We start from the raw sequence: 19,663 nt of genomic DNA on the forward strand, positions 1-19,663 counted from the left end.
AATTCAACGGAAAATACATGGAGCGGTGGACAATATGTTTCAAGAAGGTGTAATTGAACAGTCTGATTCGGACTGGGCGTTACCGGTAGTACCAGTTGCAAAACGGGATAGTCAGGAAGTTAGGTTGTGCTTAGACGCCAGAAAACTGAATGAAAGGACGAAGAGGGATGCATATCCGTTACCGCACCAAAACCGAATCTTGAGTCATTTGGGACAGGTAAAATACCTAACGACAATTGACTTATCACAGGCGTTTCTCCAGATTCCATTGAGCCCTGAGTCGCGAAGATATACTGCCTTTTCTATACCAGGTAGAGGGCTGTTCCAATTTACACGACTTCCGTTTGGATTGGTGAACAGTCCTGCTACGATGAGCAAGCTAATGGACCGTGTTTTAGGCCATGGCGCTTTAGAACCGTCAATTTTCGTTTATTTAGACGATATTGTTATCGCCAGCCAAACTTTTGATGAGCATCTTCAAAAGCTTGAAGATCTTGCAAGGCGTTTACGTGAAGCAAATTTAAGCATTAATTTAAGCAAATCCAAGTTCTGTTGCCAAGAATTGCCGTATCTTGGATATATTTTATCGCAAGATGGATTACGACCTAATCCAGATCGTGTCAAAGCGATGTTAGGGTATCAGGTTCCGAAATCGGTGAGACAATTAAGGCGTTTCCTCGGTATGATAAATTACTACCGAAGGTTTATCGCGAACTATAGTGAGATTACAGCACCTCTCACTGACTTATTGAAAAATAAGCCAAAGAGGGTGCCATGGAACTCGGCAGCAGACACGGCATTTGAGGTCATCAAGGAAAAGCTTATTGCAGCTCCTGTGATGGCCAACCCAAACTTTTTGTTTCCATTCACGGTCCAAACAGACGCAAGCGATAACGCAATTGCAGGTGTATTGACGCAGGTGCAAAATGGGGAAGAGAAAGTTATCGCCTACCATTCGGAGAAACTGAAAGGTGCAGAACTACACTACCACGCGGCAGAGAAGGAAGGACTTGCTGCGCTTCGTTGCATCGAAAAGTTCAGGGGCTATATTGAGGGAACAAAGTTCACCTTGGTGACTGACTCATCAGCCCTAACTTTTATAATGCGAGCAAAGTGGCGGTCCTCTTCTCGACTCAGTCGCTGGAGTATAGAGCTGCAACAATACGATATGGAAATTCGGCATCGTAAGGGCAAGGAAAACATTGTTCCCGATGCACTCTCCCGTTCCATCGAAGCTCTCGATGAAGAACCTGAGGACGGGTGGTACAAGAAGTTGTACGCAGCTGTAGAGGATGACCCTGAGAAGTATTTGGACTTCAAAATCAAGGACGGTATTCTTTATAAGTTCGTAGCTGCCAAATCAGATATGTTGGACTATCAGTTCGAGTGGAAACAGTGTGTTCCTACTTCGAACCGTAGTCAAATACTGAAGCAGGAACACGACGAAAACCTCCACATTGGATTCTCCAAATGTGTTGAGAAAATTAAACAACGCTTTTATTGGCCTCGCATGAGCGCAGATATTAAAAAGTACATCGGTACATGTGAGTCCTGTAAAGAGAACAAGCACTCTACCGTGTCTACCGCACCAGAAATGGGAAAGCAGAGAGTCGCAAATCGCCCATTCCAAATTATTTGCATGGATTATATTCAATCTCTTCCCAGAAGCAAGCAGGGCAACGCTCACTTATTAGTGGTCATGGACCTGTTCTCTAAGTATTGCCTGCTTGCTCCTGTAAAGAAGATATCGACTGTAACCCTATGCAAAATTTTGGAAGAGCAGTGGTTCAGGCGTCTCTCCGTACCACAAATTGTAATCTCTGACAATGCGACCACTTTTATGTCGAGAGATTTTCAAAATCTGCTCGAAAAATACGAAGTACATCATTGGGCAAATGCGCGCCACAGAAGCCAAGCCAATCCAACTGAACGTCTCAATCGAACCATTAACTCAATGATTCGATCGTACGTGAAGCAGGATCAGAAGCTTTGGGACTCGAAAATATCTGAGATTGAATTCGTGCTTAACAACACGATTCATTCAACGACCAAATTCAGCCCACACTGCGTGATTTATGGTCACGAGATCATTTGCAAAGGTCCAGAGCACAAGCAGGACTGCAGTGATCAACTGAGTGACGAACAACGTGTGGAGAGATTGAGAGGAGTTAACAAGAAGGTCGGAGAGCTAGTGAGAGAACATCTCAAAAAAGCTCACGAAGACACGAAAAAGCGGTACGATCTTCGCCATAAAAGGTACTCACCTACGTTTGATGTGGGTCAACGCGTTTATAAACGAAGCTTCTGTCAGTCGTCCGCTGGGGATCAGTTTAACGCGAAACTGGGTCCGCAGTACATGCCTTGTACCATCGTCAGAAAGGTCGGCACGAGCTCTTACGAGGTGTCCGACCAACAGGGAAAGTCACTCGGCATATTTTCTGCTGCTGACTTAAAAGCATGAAGAACCTAAAAACATAAATTTTCATCAGAGCTAGCATAAAAATTTTAACGTCTTATTAGTCGGTGTTAGATAGTGAGTTAGGTAGTATTTTTGTTCAAAGTTCGTCTCAAAGTACTTATCGTCTCCTACTAAGTCATACCGATGAATTTTCCCGGGAAACCATTGCGTGGGTGTATTGAATGAGTTCGTCCAGCAAATCTGTAGATTTTGTATATAGATACGGCCGTATAGTCAAGAAATTTGCATGTTTACCTAGAATTTTAAAAGTAGTTGTTGTTATCAATTGGTCAAGTTTTATTTTGTTTCTTTTAATTCGTTATTTGTATGAGTAATTATGAGTCGAAGTCGAAAAAGCATAAATGCATCGTATGTGTTTTATGTATGTTCAACTTGTCTTGTACGCAAAGTTGCAAACAAGTTTTTAACTTCGTCATAGTCAAGTAGTGAACAAGTCGTTGATGTGTAGGAGTAATTGGATGTCGTGTGTAGTCATTAGGGTCAAGTTCAAGGTCAAGATCATCTGATTGAGAATCCACACTTATTCATATCAAAAATTTACATTAATTCATCTCACACTATAAAGCATTCGTTTCACCCATACTTACACCCTGAGAAGAACTAAGAATCAACGTTAAATGAGCTTTTAGAAAGGAATCCCCAGATGGAAAAATACGAAAATTAGCACAAAAATTGATCAAATGGCCATATAAGAATCCGCGGATTTAGGAAAAAGATATTTAAAGTTTTCGTTGAGCTCACTTTCCAGCAATTCCTTTATAAAACCACATTATCACCGAAACCCACATGTGATCACCAAATCTGCAGCATCACTTTGACAGACATTTGACAGATTTTCCGATCTTTACCGAAACCACACACACTGATAAAGCACTGATAACCGTTATCGTTAATGAAGTAATAGAATATGACTCCGACAAATCGCGTGAAATGTTTCATGCACCATTTGCATGACTTTATTATTGTATATATATGCTCCAGTTTTTTTTTTTTATTCAATTTTATTTTGTATTTTTAATTTGTTTTGCATGTTTTAAATTATATATAGTAAATTTCTTAAATGTCTTTTTAAACAATCGGTGGAATAAAATGCTTATTGTTTCGAGGTTACTAGGAGTGAAACCCTGAGTATTTGATCGCTGGAGACCGGAGTCAGTAGACATTGATGGTCAGTACTGACTTAATGTCACTAAATAGTGAGGAGTTGATTTAGTTCGACAATGAAAACCTATGACCCCGATACTCGATTACAATAATAGCCAATTTCACATCTTTTTACTGTTATGTGGGTCTGTCTTAATCTAGTACGTTACAGGTGAAATGTTTCGCGAACTACCGTCAGTGAATGTGATTTTGTCCGGGTGTGTTAATTGAAATGTGAAGTGCAGGTTCAGAGTTAAGTGTGACCAGTGTATACTAGTGTGAATTGTAGACAAAAAATATTTACGTTGTAAATATTTTTTACCCGAGCTGGGGGAGAGTGTAAGTGTTTGGTTTGTTGATTGATAGTGTTGAGGAGATTTTGTAGTTTTGTTGGTCCGTAAAAATGTATGACAGGTAATGTTTGTATTAGTTGTGCAGGTTTCCCAGACAGACCCACTAGACATACAGGTAGGGCAGTAGTATGTCTTATGACCTTAACCACACAGGCTACCACCCACTAAGCTTCTAAAACCCACCACCAGATGTCCTGGAGCATAACATTCGGGCGGCCATGAGGGGTGGCGAAATGGGGGCCATCGTTGATAAGACCCGAATGAAAGGGCAATGACCGGCCAAGCAGGTCAAGAACCTGGAAGGCAAAATTTAAACCAAAGATCGTTGACTTACCCGGAGTCTGCTGAAGAAGCAAGTTGGAAAGCATTACCAAAATTTGAAAAGTAGTGAAGAAGTTTGAGAGGAAGAAGTGAACTAGAAGTGGAAGTCAGGACCCCGCCGTTTTTTGGTATAGAAACCACCACATTTCTATTACCACCCTACGACGTCCTAGAGCCCAATTCCGGGTACTTTCCGGCCTCAATATTAGCGCCGAAGACCGATCCGTCACCAAATCGGTAGCCTAGGACGCGTAGGAGGGTCCCAGCAAGCTGCAGCCGAAGTCCCCAAGCCAACCCGAGAATAGCGTGGCCAGACGTGGCCGAAGCAGGAGAGCGCCGAAGGCCGATACTAGGTTGTGAAGAAGGAGTTTGGTGGTAGCTGCGAGAAGAAGGGGCCCCTAACAGGTCAGATTAGAACATAAGAAAGTGGGAGGAAAGTGTAGAAAAGAAGTGGATAGAGAGAGGGTTGTAGCCCAATAAAACTGTACCTAGTGAAGGAAAATAAAGTAGGAGTTTTAAATAGTGTAGTGCTGTGGGTTTTCCTAAATTTCTAGTGCGAAGATTCCCTGTCCGCGGTAGACTTAGGTGAGCGTGCCGACCCTGAGGCAGTTGAGTCGGGGAGTCTCTAAGACGCTCCCGATTGGCTGACCGAAACTTACAACCATTTGTAAAACATATCAATTTCATTTTGAAAAGTATGTATATCTTCATCGTTTGCTATTTCAAGAAACAGTTTCATGTCATCAGCATATATGAGAGCTTTCACTTTTTTTTAGAATGAAGGAAATGTCGTTAACGTATAAAATAAAAAAATAATGGTCCTAAATGAGACCCTTGAGGAACTCCCGATGTAACTTTAATTGGAATAGATTTTACTCTTTTGTATCTAACTATTTGTTGACGATTAGTAAGATAAGACTCTACCCATTTAAGAAGGTCCGGTTGAAATCCTATTTAAAAAAAAAAGCAAACATTGGTATGTCAATGCGAACGAAAGCTTTACTGAAATCTGTATAGAGAGCTTCCACGTGATTACCATTATCCATGGCTGTCAAGGAATAATGAATGAACTCCAGCAAGTTTGTGCATGTTGAGCGTCCCTTAAAAAAACCATGCTGAGTATGAGTTATTCTGTTTTTAACCATATCGAATAAAATTTTATTTATTATTGCCTCGAAAATCTTAGGAATACAAGAGATAATGGCTATCCCACGATAATTACGTATGTCAGATTAGGGTGGGGCTTATTTCCAAAAATCTTCCGTAGTCAGGATTTACAAAGTGGAAAATGATCATCGGTCCCAAAATAACATCCTGTGAAAAAATGAGAATTTTTGGTGAAGGTTTAGAGGTGGCGCAAAGGGCGTATGTGCAGTTTTCCCATTTTATTGAACTCTGAAAAATTTTGGTATGCTTTTCAGCTTATTTTAGTGATTTTAGGACCCTTAAGGGCAAAAAATCACCTCAAAATTGCGATATCTCCACTCCTATAGATGATAATTGACAAAATATATTTTATGCATGCAATTTTTGACCCTTGAATAGGTTACGCTGACTGATTACTATGAACCCGAATAAGCATATGAATAGCTGGGGAGGATTCCTATGCTAGTAGAATGGAACAAAGAGCAAAGAAGAATGAGAGAAAGAACAAAGAACACAGAAGAATGTAAGGTGGGGTGGGTTAAACAGGTGGGAGGGTGTAACTGATGATATTATATTAGAATCAACTACGGAGCCGTGAAAATATCTCGGTTGGATGTATGAGATGTGATTATATGCAAGTTTAACACTCATTTAGTATTTTAGAATGTCCGTTTGATATAACTCCAGCAATTGCTTTTATAATCTGAATGAAATAACAGAGGGGGCCTAAATCCATACACGGTCAAAATCCGTACACTTTATACAAATAGAAGTAGTTTTTTATGAAGTGGAAGAGTTTAGATTAATTTCTTAGGTGTTCGGAATTTGATCCCGCACAATATATCCTTATTAGGTAAATCCATAAACGATTTCTGCTTTCTAGCAATAACACTTCCTCTTAGAATTTCCACAGGAATATCTGGATTCTAAAACTTCACTTTCGCCACAACACCTTCAACACAACTTCGGACGAACGAAAATGTAGTTGAAGTTCAATACATCGTTCTACATCTGTATTTGAAATCGATGTATATAAACAACAGCAGAAGGAAAAAATCGGTAGTCTAAATTCAAATTAGTGCACGAACTTCTATAGGGTGCAAGAGATAAAGCACTTCAGGTTGCAAACCTCTCGAATAAAAACAACATTAAGTCTTCACAGTTCTAAAACATATTTTTTTAAGGAATTGCGACAGAGCTACATGAAGGAATTTTCACAGGATGTCCTATGTATATATAAATAATTATATAAATTGGTTATGAACTCAATAGATACTGCGTGAGGCTGAATTTCCAGGATGTATATTTTGCAACGTTCCCTTTCGATAAATTGCCATCATCATTCAGGAAAAAACACAACCAAACGATTATTGAACTAAAGCAGTAAAGTGGACATACATTGATCTATATCTACCAGGAGAATAATGATGAAACTTCGCATGGAGTTGAGGACATTTTAGCCGTTACTGCAATTTTTCCATAAAGAGTAATCTAAAATCGTATGCATGGGTCAAAAACTAGAGATGTTTCAAAAATTGGTGCTCTTCCCCTACTTGAAGAAATGTTGTTCGAAATATTTCTGAACTACAGTGAATCCACAATTAAGAATCACCCACAATTAATGAATCAGCTGCCTTTAAAGGACAAAATAACAGTAAAAAATAGCACAAAACATCACGGAAACATTTTCGCTTATAATTTATTTTGAGTAAAATTGTTTACGTGATGTTTTGTGTTGATTTTTGTTGTTATTTTGTCATTTGAAGTCAGCTGATTCATAAATTGTGGGCGATTCTTAATTGTGGATCCACTGTAGATAATATTAAATAGAAGTCAATATAATCATCGTTTTCTACTGGAACTTTTCTCCATTGCGTAAAATCGAGATTTTTCAAGATTCCTCAGTTACAGTCAAGATATCACTAGTTTCACCCTCCCACCTGTTTAACCCACCCCACCTTACATTCTTCTGTGTTCTTTCTCTCATTCTTCTTTGCTCTTTGTTCCATTCTACTAGCATATGATTTCTCCCCAGCTATTCATATACTTATTCGGGTTTATAGTAATCAGCCAGCATATCCTATTCAAGAGTAAAAAATCGCATGCATAAAATATGTTTCGTCAATTATCATCTAAAGGAGTGGAGATATCGCAATTTTGAGGTGATTTTTTGCCCTTAAGGGTCCTAAAATCACCAAAATAAGCTGAAAAGCATACCAAAATTTTTCAGAGTTTACTAAAATGGGAAAACTGCACATACGCCCTTTGCGCCACCTCTAAACCTTCACCAAAAATTCTCATTTTTTTCACAGGATGTTATTTTGGGACCGATGATCATTTTCCACTTTGTAAATCTTGACTACGGAAGATTTTTGGAAATAAGCCCCACCCTAATGTCAGATTTTAAAGATCGGCACAAAAAATGAGCTTTTCCATGTTTCAGGGAAACTACCTGATTGCAGAGACATTTTGTAGAGCCTAAATAGCGGAGATGCAAGTTCGATTGATAACATTTTCAAAAATACAGGTGGAATCCCGTCAGGTCCAGCACCATTGGAGACATCTAAACTTTTTAGTGCATCTACAATATCATGTACTTTGATTTGATTGACGCAAATGTCATTTGGGATTTCCGATTATTTTCCGAATAAGTAGTGTAAACGTCTTGAAAAAATGTTGCAAACAGATCGCTACTTTCTTCAGGGTTCACACCAATATTATCATCAAGGTGCACTTCAGATGGAAAGATGTTAGATTTGGTTTTTGTTTTAACGTAATTAAAGAAATTTTTTGGACATGATTTCAATTCACGCTCAGTTCGTTCATTATACTCTTCAAATGCGGTATCAATATCATTGATTTAATTAATCGCAAAAGATTTAATTGATCGCAAATATTTAAATAGTTAATTAGATTTGCATCATTTTTACATTTTTTGTATATTTTATGTGCCTTTTGCTTACGATTCTTTTAATTTTTGATTTCTCTACTAAACCATATAGGATACTTTGAGTTATGATTCCTTCTTCTTTTTATTAAGGGTATATCGTCGTGTATTATATCGTTTAAAATTTTGTAAAACATTTTAACGGCAGATTCAACATTTTCTTCGTTTCTTAACATATTTTGCCAACTTACTTGATTGATTTTTTGTCTTATATTGTCATAATTTGCTGAACGATAATCATGAACTTCTTCAAAGTCGCAATCTTTAGGTCTGTTATTTCCATGCACTCAATAGCTGTATCTGGCGCGGTAAATGGCTGGGCATGGCGTACCATTGATACCTCGCGTACCTGCAGGAATAAAATAGACCCCTTTGTGCGGTCCTTAGCCTCTTGCCCAGCAACTCCTATCCCTACCTCCTCGTGGTACTGGCCGGGGTACGAGTAACCTTGGGGAAGATCGGGTAACCAACCCCCGGTGGGAACTTTGGTCGTATGCTGACAGGGAAGAAGGGGTTTGCTTTTGCTTCTGCTTCTGCAAACCTTGAGCGTCTGTACTCCATGTTAGGAGCGGCTCACTACAGCGTCTGTTCCCCATGTCAGGGGCGGCTGATCATCGTCCGAGTGCCAGAGAAGGACTCTAAGCTAAACTGCGCACTATGGCCCTCCGAACATTTAGGGGGAATGGTCCTCCGGAAATCTAGGGGGTTGGTGTCAGGCCCTGCAAGCCAACCGTAAAACACATCAGCACAGGAACGTCAACGAGAGATACGGACCGGAATAATCGGCAAAGACCACAGCAACGAAAATGGACTAGCGATTGGAAATTCGGTACGTGGAACTGCAAATCTCTCAACTTCATTGGAAGTACTCGCATACTCTCCGATGTACTAAAGACCCGCGGTTTCGACATCGTAGCGCTGCAGGAGGTGTGCTGGACAGGAGCATTGGTGCGAACGTTTAGAGGTAATCATACCATCTACCAGTGCTGCGGCAACACACTCGAGCTGGGAACAGCTTTCATAGTGATGGGTGATATGCAAAGGCGCGTGATTGGGTGGAGGCCGATCAATGAACGAATGTGCAAGTTATGAATCAAAGGCCGATTCTTTAACTTCAGCATAATCAACGTGCATAGCCCACACTCCGGAAGCACTGATGATGACAAGGATGCAGTTTACGCGCAGCTCGAACGCGAGTACGACCGCTGCCCAAGCCTCGACGTCAAGATCATCATAGGAGATTTGAACGCTCAGGTTGGCCAGGAGGAGGAGTTCAGACCGACGACTGGAAAGTTCAGCGCCCACCGGCTGACGAACGAGAATGGCCTACGACTGATAGATTTTGCCGCCTCCAAGAACATGGCCATTCGCAGCACCTATTTCCAGCACAGCCTCCCGTATCAGTACACCTGGAGATCACCTCAGCAGACAGAATCGCAAATCGACCACGTTTCGATCGATGGACGGCACTTCTCCGACATAACCGACGTCAGAACCTATCGTGGCGCTAACATTGACTCCGACCACTACCTGGTGATGGTGAAACTGCGCTTAAAACTATCCGTCATCAATGATGTACGGTACCGACGCCCGCCCCGGTACAATCTCGAGCGGCTGAAACAACCGGATGTCGCCAATGCATACGCGCAGCATCTTGAGGCAGCGTTGCCGGATGAGGGCGAGCTCGATAGGGCCCCTCTTGAGGACTGCTGGAGGACAGTCAAAGCAGCCATTAACGACGCTGCCGAAAGCGTTGTCGGATATGTGGAACGGAGCTCAAGAAACGATTGGTTCGACGAGGAGTGCCAGGAGGTTATAGAGGAGAAGAATGCAGCACGGGCTGCAATGCTGCAGCATGAAACACGGCAAAACGTGGAACGATACAGACTGAAGCGGAAACAGCAAACCCGCCTATTCCGGGACAAAAAGCGCCGCCTGGAAGAGGTGGAATGCCAAGAGATGGAGTTGCTGTACCGTTCTCAAGAAACGCGGAAGTTCTATGAGAAGCTCAACACATCCCGCAAAGGCTTCGTGCCGCGAGCTGAGATGTGCCGGGATAAGGATGGGAACATCTTGACGGACAGACGCGAGGTGATCGAAAGGTGGAAGCAGCACTACGATGAACACTTGAATGGCGCAGAGAACAGAGGCACAGAAGGTCAGGACAGCGAAGGCGATGGCTACGTCAGCACAGCGGACAGCGGAAACCAACCAGCTCGCACGATGGGGGAAGTTAAGGATGCCATTCAACAGCTCAAGAACAACAAGGCCGCTGGCAAGGATGGTATCGGAGCCGAACTCATCAAGATGGGCCCGGACAGGTTGGCCGCTTGTCTGCATCAGCTGATAGTCAGAATCTGGGAAACGGAACAGCTACCGGAGGAGTGGAAGCAAGGCGTTATGTGCCCTATCTACAAAAAGGGCGACAAACTGGAGTGTGAAAATTATCGTGCAATCACCATCCTAAACGCCGCCTACAAAGTGCTATCCCAAATTCTCTTCCGTCGTCTATTACCTATAGCAAACGAGTTCGTGGGAAGTTATCAAGCAGGTTTCATCGACGGCCGCTCGACAACGGATCAGATCTTTCCGTGCGGCAAATCCTCCAGAAATGCCGTGAGTACCAGGTCCCTACGCACCATTTGTTCATCGATTTCAAGGCGGTATTCGATAGTATCGACCGCATAGAGCTATGGAAAATCATGGACGAGAACAGCTTTCCTGGGAAGCTCACAAGATTGATCAGAGCAACGATGGACGGTGTGCAAAACTGCGTGAAGATCTCGGGCGAACACTCCAGTTCGTTCAAGTCTCGACTGGGACTACGACAGGGCGACGGACTTTCGTGCCTGTTGTTCAATATTGCGCTTGAAGGTGTTATGCGGAGAGCCGGACTTAACAGCCGAGGCACGATTTTCACGAGATCCGGACAATTTGTTTGCTTTGCGGACGACATGGATATTATTGGGAGAAAATTTGAAACGGTGGCAGATTTGTTCACCCGCTTAAAACGCGAAGCAACAAGAGTCGGGCTAATGGTGAATGCGTCGAAAACAAAGTAAATGCTGGTTGGCGGAACCGAGCGTGAGCGCGACAGGGCCTGCCTAGGAAGCAGTGTTACGATAGACGGGGATACCTTCGAGGTGGTGGACGAGTTCGTCTATCTCGGATCCTTGTTGACGGCTGACAACAATGTTAGTCGGGAAATACGAAGGCGCATCATCAGCGGAAGTCGTCCCTACTATGGGCTCCAGAAGAAACTGCGGTCAAGAAAGATTCACCCCCACACCAAATGCACGATGTACAAAACGCTCATAAGACCGGTAGTCCTCTATGGGCATGAGGCGTGGACTATGCTCGAGGAGGACTTGCAAGCTCTAGGGATTTTCGAACGCCGAGTGCTAAGGACGATCTTCGGCGGCGTGCAGGAGAACGGCGTGTGGCGGCGAAGGATGAACCACGAGCTCGCTCAACTCTACGGCGAACCCAGTATCGTGAAGGTAGCTAAAGCTGGAAGGATACGCTGGGCAGGGCATGTTGCAAGAATGCCGGACAGCAACCCTGCAAAGATGGTGTTCGCTATGAATCCGGTCGGAACAAGAAGGCGTGGGGTGCAGCGAGCTAGGTGGATTGACCAGGTGCACCAGGACCTGGAGAGCATGGGTCACAGTCGAAGATGGAGAGAAGTGGCCATGAACCGAGTGAATTGGCGTAATATTGTTGGCGAGGCTTTATCAAGATAATTGATGTAAAGCCAAATAAGTAAGTAAGTAAGATCTAAATAACAGTTCTGCTGATTTTTAACGTGGTTAATATGATTTAGACCTAGACTTGCTGATGTATCACATATAAATTGCAAAGCCTCATTTTCTCCAAATATTGGCAGCAGGATGCTCTCGTTGTCGACGTCTGGGAAGAAATCAATATCACGTTGATTGAAATCTCCATATGCACTTTTGTTTCGGGAGGAAATCCGCCAGTAACATGTTCAACAATATTGTAAAATTTCTCATAAACTATTTTACGAGCGTTTTTCGGCGGAAAATACACTATCACCCATACATGCTCGAACTCTTTAAATTTAGTGGTTTCTATGATTTCTGCACTAAACAATGTAGAAACAACAATTAAGACTCCTCCTCCTGACTTCTTCTCAGACGTTTGACAGTCACGATCATTCCTAAAAACATCATAATTATTTCCAAAAACTTCTTCACTATTCACAGTTTCATCCCAGCTAGTTTCTGTTGCCAAAATAACTGTGTAGGGACATGTTAAAATTCTACTATGGATTTTTTTCATCTTAGAAGCGCTTTTCATACGGTTAAAGTTTTGGCAATAAACCAAAACTTCTGTACCTAACTGTGAAGAAGTTTTAAAAGTAGTAGAACAATCTGATTTACTTAGATTAGTTACCTCTTCATCATGCAATTCGGTACTTGTTAAATTTGAAGATATATTTAGATCTAACACGTCATTGTTGTTTTCTTCATCTAGGGAGAGCGTCAGTTTCGTTGAAAACACGAGTACCTAGTACATCCACACGATTTGCATGATGCAGTTGATGTTGAAGGACAGCTCGGCTCCATCCAGTTTGTTGGTTGGTTGGTGGCGGGAACGTGACGTTGTTGACCATTGCAGACTGGATAGGGGTTTAGAGTTTCCCCCCTTTGGAATTGTATAGGTGGGTAGTTCGTTGGCGGTCTCGAGTATCGATCCTTTGCTACAGCCAGAAGCTCCCTGTCAGGTGGAAGGAAATTGTTTCCTTTTCGACATCTGTTTATGAACACCTTTGATTTTTGGCTGTTGTCATGATCACACTTTCCGTTACTTCTGCCCCTGAAGTGACTGTCGTTATAGTTCATAAAGTTTGGTAAAACATTTAACGGCTTTTCTTTGTTGTTCATATTAGTATTTGTCGTGCTCTTTGAAGTGTTGAAGCTTTTCTTTGCTTTCTTCCGCTTTTGGGCCTTTTCTTTGGCTTTTTGCTGTAGTGCACGGCGTTTCTGACGTTTGTCATATTCCGTCCAGTCCGAACGCCAAACTTTTTTAGTTCCAAGTAAACGCCAACCTGCGGTACCAGAGTTTAAATCAGCAGTTTCAGCCAACTCTTGTAATAGGCTTGGCGGTGACTCATTTTCCACAAATCGGGCAGTACCAATGCTAGCATTATGTTCATTGCAATGAGCAGCCATTTCAATGGTTAGGTTGCTCAACGACTGAACCTCGGTACAGATCTTTTTCAATTCATCAGTCAGATCCACCGTTAACGCCTCTACAAAATCTTCAATATGTTGTTTTGAAGATTTCATTGAAATATCTAAAAGGCCAGTTAAATGGTTTTTTAGAGCAATCAAATCGTTGCTGGGCATATCATTTGTATTTCCTGAATATTTTTCGGCCACACGCGATAATGCCGATACAGCATTTGATACGCTCGACGATGTGCTGCTGTTAATGCACAGCACCGATTCCTTGAGCTGAATCTCAATTCACCCATTGCGCTGAGCTTTTTCAGATCAGCAGCTTTTCGCAGATTAGTTGTAGAAATTCCAGCGAAATATTTGATGGAGCTTCTGCACGATGAAACATTTTTCAATCATCTTTTGTTTCTGCTGAAAACTTTTACAATTACTCGGGTCACTTCGGTGCAAAGATAAAAAAAACTACACAAAATTCACAGAATATTTGCTGTTCATTCATTTCTTACCTAGAAATTGCTGAGGGAATGCAGTTTGGTCTATTTTTGACAAATTTGGTTACTAAAAAGGATGTAAATATCAAAGATATTCATATTTTTTAATATGAATGATAACATTCAATGGATGCTTAGAAGAATTTCTCACCAACAATCTTTGAAAACGCCATAGCTACTACCTCCAGTGATTTCAGAAGGTTTAAATTTGACATTCTTTCTCCAAAATTATCGTAGAATTTCCACCAGATATTTTTCACTAATCCTTCAACCAAGTTCTCCAGTAGTTACTCTAAGAGATCTTCGAAAGATTTCTACATAATTTCTTCCGAGGAAATCTACAAAGGTTTATTCCAGAGTGCTTGAAAAAATAGCTTAAAATTTTTTTGCGATAAACCATGCAAGAATTACTCCACCTGTGCATGTGGATTCCTTCAAGAATTCAATCACGTTCCCTCCTAGAAATCCAAAACTCGCTAAGGGGTTTTCCGAATAAATCTGTTCTTTCTAGGAATTTTATCAGCATTTCATCCAAGTATTACTTAAGTATTACTTCTGCAGTTTTACTTAACATTTCTTAAAAAGTATATCAGAAAAATCCCATGCAATCTTCATAAGTTTATATAAGTTATCACGCCAGTTTATACTTCAGCATTTTTTTCCTACACAAATTTCTATAGAGACTCCGTCCAATGTTTTCCGTGAAATTCCTTTAAAAAATCCGTCGGCATACTATTTAGAAATTGATTTTCCGATTATATTAGCAAACTTACTAGGCAATTTTCTAAAACTCCCTCAAGATTCCAGGAGTTGTTGCAGATATCCTTATTCTTTAATGGTGATCATCGGTCATGGAATAATTCTCAAAATAAATCCAACGGCAGAATTTTACTTGATGAGTGCTCTTCAGGATATTTCTCAATTCAATACTCTGTTAGCCCTACATGTTTTTCCTCTTCTAGAAATCTATCTACGATTGACTTGGTCTTAACCGACTCTAGTCATCTTTGTAGCCAACTGATTACTCATGCTGATTTTGATTCTGATCATGTCCCTGTTACATTTCAAATATCCCAAGAAGCTCCACTTTCAATTATTTACGAGCCGACTGGAATATATATGAAACGTATGTTGACTCTAATCTTGATGTTAACATTTCTTTAGAAACTAAACTTGATATTGACAATGCTCTTGAAACTTCAACTAATTCCATTGTTGAAGCCAGGAGCATTGCAATTCCAAAGTGTGAAGTAAAATTTGAATCCGTGATTATAGACGATGATCTTAAACTCTTGATCCGTCTTAAAAACGTGAGGAGAAGGCAATTTCAACGCACTCGCGATCCTGCTATGAAAATTACATGGCAGGATTTGCAGAAAGAAATCAAGAAACGTTTTGCTCAATTAAGAAACAAAAATTTTGAAAATAAAATTTCTCAATTGAACCCTGGCTTTAAGCCCTTTTGGAAATTATCTAAAATCTTGAAAAAACCTCAGAAGCCAATACCGGCATTGAAAGAGTAAAACAAATTATTACTAACTATTTGCGAAAAAGCTCAAAAACTTGCTATGCAGTTTGAAAGTGCGCACAATTTTAATTTAGGACCTACTAGTCCAATTGAAAATCAAGTTACTCAGGACTTTGAAAATATTCTCAATCAAGAGAACGTTTTCGAAAATGCCTGGTAGACTGATTTGGAAAAAAATGAGAACTATTATTAAAAAAATCAAAAATATGAAACCTCCTGGCGATGATGGAATTTTCTACATCCTCATCAAGAAACTTCCAGAAAGTAGCTTATCATTTTTAGTTGATGTATTTAACAAATGTTTTCAATTAGCATATTTTCCTGACAAATGGAAAAATGCTAAGGTTGTTCCAATTTTAAAACCAGACAAAAATCCTGCAGAAGCTTCTAGCTATCGTCCAATCAGTTTGCTTTCCTCCATCAGTAAACTTTTTGAAAAGATCATTTTGAACAGAATGATGGTCCACATCAACGAAAATTCAATTTTTACACTCATCAACTTTTACGTGTAACAAATTTGATCCGTTCCAACAAATCTGAAGGCTATTCTACTGGTCTTGCTCTTCTAGACATAGAAAAAGCATTCGACAGTGTTTGGAATGAAAGCTTGTCCGTAAAATTAAAAAACTTAAATTTTCCAACATACATTGTTACAATAATTCAATGTTATCTGTCAAATCGTACGCTTCAGGTTAATTATCAGAACTCCAAATCTGAAAGACTTCCTGTTTGAGCTGGTGTTCCTCAAGGCAGCATTTTGGGACCAATATTATACAATACTTTCACATATGACTTACCTGAGTTACCTCAGGGATGTCAAAAATCTTTGTTTGCGGATGACACAGGCCTCTCCGCCAAAGGTTTGGATATTTTTTCTTCATACTTGCAAAAATGGAATATTTCTCCTAATGCTACTAAACTAATAATTTTCCCACATAAACCCAAAGCTTTTTATTTGAAACCTTCAAGTAGACATGTTGTCACGATGAGAGGGGTTCCAATAAATTGGTCAGATGAAGTTAAGTATCAAGGGCTCATCCTAGATAAGAATTTAACTTTCAAAAATTACATTGAGGGCATTCAAGCCAAATGTAATAAATATGTAAAATGTCTCTGTTCCCTTATTAATAGAAAATCAAAACTTTGTCTTAAGAACAAGCTTTTGATATTCAAACAAATTTTCAGGCCAGCCATGTTGCATGCTGTACCAATATGGACTAGCTGTTGTAATACCAGGAAGAAAGCTCTGCAGAGAATTCAAAATAAAATTTTGAAAATGATTCTGAAGCTTCCTCCCTGGTATAGTACCAATGAGTTACATAGAATATCCAATGTTGAAACATTGGAACAAATGTCCAATAAAATAATTAATAATTTCAGACAAAAATCGTTACAATCTTCTATTGTCACGATTTATGCGTTTTATTATATTTGGGTTAAGTTAGGTTAAGTAAATTGAAAACGTTATATTTTTTCTCTTATAAGCAGGTGAAATCAACTCACCTGTTAAAATCTGGACTGCTACGGCAAATGAAATGTAATATGTTGTTAAAAAAATGTTAATAAAATCTTAAATTTGTTTTACCAAATTAGGATGATAGTGTTGTCTAATAACACAAAACACCCAGATATAAGAAAATAATGTGATGTTAGGAATGATACTAATAAAGAAAGAAAAAAAACCTGGTAACGGTCAGCAATATCGTGGAAGACAATGAATGCGCTGACTGTATGCAGTGGAAGAGGACCTGGCGACCCTAAATGTTCGGGGCAAATAGGCAAGTGTCGCCCAAGACCGACGATAGATAGAGCTCTACAATACGTCCGGCAATAGCGCGACGCTACATTGTAGCCAACAGGAATCAAGGTACACTGTTGAAAGTTCTCTTAACAAAATGTTCCGTTCAGATAAAGTCATTCGTCTTGACTTATCTTCGACAATGCATGTTGGATTCCACTTCTTCAATTGGAGATATCAAATCACCAAACGACCGCAAATTGGTGTCAGAGCGGTAGAGCCAGCTGATATGAACGGGGAACCCATCCCGAATAGACGGGCGCTTGAGTCGCTGTGCCATTCGATCAATAAAACTTTTTTGCATATCACATAAAAGAACTGACGACGGTCGGTAAGTGAAGTGGCGGTGAGTGGGTGTGAATGGAGAATAATGGTACACTCTTATATATCATTACATATAAAGTTCTGAAATTACTTAGTTTTCTGTATACACTTTTTATGTGTATCCCTTTTTCACCCATAGTTTTTTTTCACTCATTTATGCATACTGGTGGACCAAGGGTTTCACGCATCCATGTGTGAAACCCTTGGTCCACCATTTCCTACTCAAAAATGAGTAAAATAAAACTGTGAGCCAAAAAGGGATGGAAATGATACGGTTTGTAACTCTACCACAAAAGTGTGTAATTTCAGCACATTCTCTGTGTAACAACATTTAAGAGTGCATGCTGTTGCCGCAGTCCTCCAGCCTAGCCTCGTTTACTTCCGCTTCGTTCGGTCTGGATGGCCGCGAACACAGGATTACCGGTGCAGTTATTTTAACCCGTTGTTATTTTTATTTTGCCGCTATCGGAGAGTCGGCGGAAAAGCGGAACATGTGATGGCACTTTCGAGTGCGCACAGATTTTGCCTTTTTCCGTTGAAAGAGGGTGATTGCTTTTAATATACTTTTGTGTTTTTTTGTAGACAAGAATCGGTAATAGCAGCCTTTGCATTATATTGATGTGTCTTTTATTAAACAAGATTCGCATTCGAGGAGAAAAACTAGCAGCAATGAAAATTAAATATCAGGAAGATCATTGCAAAACAGGAAAATATCAGATTTTCACTAATAGAAGCATAATATGACAAGAATTCGTCGATCACAGTATCAACTGCAAGAGTGAGTTTCTGATTCAAAACGAAATGATGAATTTCCCCTCAATTATTTTGAACTATGTTGCAACAATTTTGAAATGCAAACATCGCTACAAAGCACATGGCAGCCAAATTTATATACCGCTCACTTGTTTGCTCTACTACATCAGTTTGGCTCAAATGAGAAAGTCCGTACATTTCCTATTGCATTGGCCAACCGGAATTGTACCTTTCATGCATTTTAGATAAAGCTGTTGAAATCTCGTCCTCTCAATTTTCCGCTTTTGTGGCACACTTCTGGTGGCGTTTCCACAGCCTCTGGTGGTTGAATCATCTGGCAATGGTTCATAAAAAGAGGACGTGTGCCAGAGGCAACAACTTTCTACCGGTTGCACTAGCAGTTGATTCGCTATCTCAGCTGACAATGGCAATGGATCAAAGCCAGCAGTCATTGTGTGGTTTTGACATATGTGGCTTTAAGTGCTTTGAGTTCAAGAATCTTTATACTTTTGTGAATAGTGATACATAACTATTTGTTTTGTACATGATCAAGATATTAACACGTATCTTTAGATGCCCATCCTTCCGAAAGAGGTGCACTTTGCGAAAGAGGATCACGTGATTATTGAGCTGAAATCGAATTCAGGTTAACTTCTGCGTTCATGGGTCCTCTCATGGCGTAGTGGTAACGCGCCCTAACTAGAGATCAGGGAGTCGTGAGTTCGATTCTCACTGAGAAGACGTGTAACTTTTTCGCAAAACTTCACATCAATTTGTCCATTTAATCCAATTGCAAAATATATGTAATGTTTAGCTTTCGGTAGTTGCTATCTTTAAGGTAATTATGATAAGTAGACGGATATTGAAAGTATTTTTATCTTCTAAATTCTTAGAACAAATGATTTGATTATATCGATTCTTTGGGGGTAAAACGAACCACTCTAGAAGGGGGTAGTATGAACACCATGGCTGGGCAAATACTACCAGATTTTATTTCAGATGCCGAGAGTTTTCCGGAGAAAATACAAAGACAGACATAAACAGCCATCCAAATGGTCGCAGTTAAACGTTCCATCGATTCCGGAATGTCTGTGAGATATGCATTGATCGTGTACCAGATGCCGAGAAACATTCCGCAACCCGTTCACTTTGAATGATGTTCATTTTACCCTCACT

The 19,663-nt window shown here is 40.4% G+C and overlaps 1 protein-coding gene across 8 annotated transcripts in view; it reads right to left on the reverse strand.

Annotated features, from left to right (window-relative positions):
* Nucleotides 1–19,663, reverse strand: part of LOC5566371 (AP-1 complex subunit gamma-1) — a 179,880-nt gene that overhangs the window by 122,815 nt on the left and 37,402 nt on the right. The gene's annotated exons all lie outside the window — the stretch shown is intronic.

Source organism: Aedes aegypti, chromosome 3 (assembly GCF_002204515.2).
Source record: "Aedes aegypti strain LVP_AGWG chromosome 3, AaegL5.0 Primary Assembly, whole genome shotgun sequence".
NCBI lineage: Eukaryota > Metazoa > Arthropoda > Insecta > Diptera > Culicidae > Aedes > Aedes aegypti.